The following is a 2,983-nucleotide window of genomic DNA, read 5'->3' on the forward strand; positions in this document are numbered from 1 at the left end:
GGAACGCCACGTTACTCAAGGTACGCTGCGTGTATGCATGTTAGTTAACATTAGTAGCTAGCAAGACACACATACACAGATAGTCCGAGGTTCCTAGGGGGTAGCTTATAACTTGCGGGATTTTATCCTGCAAGTAGGTAGCAGTGCTATGGGGATTTAGTTCCAGAGCCCTCTGGGTTCTTGGGGCTTTATCCCACCGCCCACTCTGCGCGAGAGCACATTTGGCACCTGGTCCATTGACCGCAAACCCGACAGCGAACCAGTTGAGCCGGTCGTTAATGGTTATTGATGGGCACGCACATTGCGTGCGTGCAGTTGGTCAGGAGGGGTACCGTAACTGGCCTCTTTTAACCGACAGATGGGATGGGGGCTGTAATAGCCTATCAATAACCAGCCTTTGCAATTAACGGCCGCCTTTTGGCAAAAGGATATCGCACCTCAAGCTACAGTACTATCCGGGGGCCCAACCCTGAAGATTCGACTGCACAATTTTGCAAACTAAAACCGCTCCGGGCCTCACGGCCCGTGACTGTGGGATAAGTGATCGGAGATAACCTTGATGGGGGCAAGCAATCCCGGGTAGTACGCGTATTCCAACACACTACTCTATGAAAACCTACTGCTACGTGCGGTGTACCTAGACATTGTCTAACGCGTCACGTTTTCGTGTTCGCAGAACTATGGGTCGGAGTAAGCGAAAGAGGACGCGCGAGGAGCTCGAGAAGGCTCTGCAAGAGAATGAACTGATCAACGCGACACCCACGCAAGAGGAGAAGGAAGCACGAAAGCGACGCATGAACAAGCGCAGGAGGAAGCGATGTGACTTGAGCAAAGCGCTTCAAGCCCTCAGTGTGCACCAAGAAGCTACGGCGGTTACGTACGCACGCACACACTCTCTACCGACATCATGCACACCCCCAGACAGTTTACTTTCTATTACCCAACATGCACATCGTACTATGCACACTCACCCCTTCGAGTCCGATTCACTTCTCCTACTCCGACGCGCGATACAGACAAGCACATGGATGGCAGATGGACGGATGTCCAAGCGACTGAGCGTCTTGACCGCATCGCGACGCAATCACTAAGCCAACGAAGTCAACACTGACCGGTGGATCGACTGTCTGAGATTCCCCAATGAGCCAACAAAGGCTACATCGAAAAGAAGATAGCCGTGTTCCAAACAAGCAGTATATCCGTTGCTAGCGTTGGGAAGCGTCTGCACGATGGAAGCCGTAGAGCTCGCGGAAAACGGAGGCAAGTAAAAAGCGGCAAAGAGGCCCCACAACAAGCTCCGACGAGTCCAACAACAAGAAGCGCGGGACCGGGATTGAACCAGTGATCCTTCGAGCTGCAATCGAACGCTCTACCACTGAGCTACCCGCGCGTCGAACCATACCTACCCCCTTGCCCAATTCACAAAACAAACGCGCACACACCTCACAGACCGAACGGCCACGTACGCACGCACACACTCTCCACCGACATCATGCACACCCCCAGACAGTTTACTTACTTTCTATTACCCAACATGCACATCGTACTATGCACACTCACCCCTTCGAGTCCGATTCACTTCTCCTACTCCGACGCGCGATACAGACAAGCACATGGATGGCAGATGGACGGATGGCCAAGCGACTGAGCGTCTTGACCGCATCGCAACGCAATCACTAAGCCAACGAAGTCAAGAAGGAGCCAACAAAGGCTACATCGAAAAGAAGATAGCCGTGTTCCAAACAAACAGTATATCCGTTGCTAGCGTTGGGAAGCGTCTGCACGATGGAAGCCGTAGAGCTCGCGGAAAACGGAGGCAAGTAAAAAGCGGCAAAGAGGCCCCACAACAAGCTCCGACGAGTCCAACAACAAGAAGCGCGGGACCGGGATTGAACCAGTGACCCTTCGAGCTGCAATCGAACGCTCTACCACTGAGCTACCCGCGCGTCGAGCCATACCTACCCCCTTGCCCAGTTCACAAAACAAACGCGCACACACCTCACAAACCGAACGGCCACGTACGCACGCACACACTCTCCACCGACATCATGCACACCTCCAGACAGTTTACTTTCTATTACCCAACATGCACATCGTACTATGCACACTCACCCCTTCGAGTCCGATTCACTTCTCCTACTCCGACGCGCGATACAGACAAGCACATGGATGGCAGATGGACGGATGGCCAAGCGACTGAGCGTCTTGACCGCATCGCAACGCAATCACTAAGCCAACGAAGTCAAGAAGGAGCGGTGGATCGACTGTCTGAGATTCCCTAATGAGCCAACAAACGCTACATCGAAAAGAAGATAGCCGTGTTCCAAACAAGCAGTATATCCGTTGCTAGCGTTGGGAAGCGTCTGCACGATGGAAGCCGTAGAGCTCGCGGAAAACGGAGGCAAGTAAAAGCGGCAAAGAGGCCCCACAACAAGCTCCGACGAGTCCAACAACAAGAAGCGCGGGACCGGGATTGAACCAGTGACCCTTCGAGCTGCAATCGAACGCTCTACCACTGAGCTACCCGCGCGTCGAACCATACCTACCCCCTTGCCCAATTCACAAAACAAACGCGCACACACCTCACAAACCGAGCGGCCACGTACGCACGCACACACTCTCTACCGACATCATGCACACCCCCAGACAGTTTACTTTTTATTACCCAACATGCACATCGTACTATGCACACTCACCCCTTCGAGTCCGATTCACTTCTCCTACTCCGACGCGCGATACAGACAAGCACATGGATGGCAGATGGACGGATGTCCAAGCGACTGAGCGTCTTTAACCGCATCGCGACGCAATCACTAAGCCAACGAAGTCAAGAAGGAGCCAACAAAGGCTACATCGAAAAGAAGATAGCCGTGTTCCAAACAAACCGTATATCCGTTGCTAGCGTTGGGAAGCGTCTGCACGATGGAAGCCGTAGAGCTCGCGTAAAACGAAGGCAAGTAAAAAGCGGCAAAGAGGCCTCACA

Source organism: Phytophthora infestans, genomic scaffold (assembly GCF_000142945.1).
Source record: "Phytophthora infestans T30-4 supercont1.7 genomic scaffold, whole genome shotgun sequence".
NCBI lineage: Eukaryota > Oomycota > Peronosporomycetes > Peronosporales > Peronosporaceae > Phytophthora > Phytophthora infestans.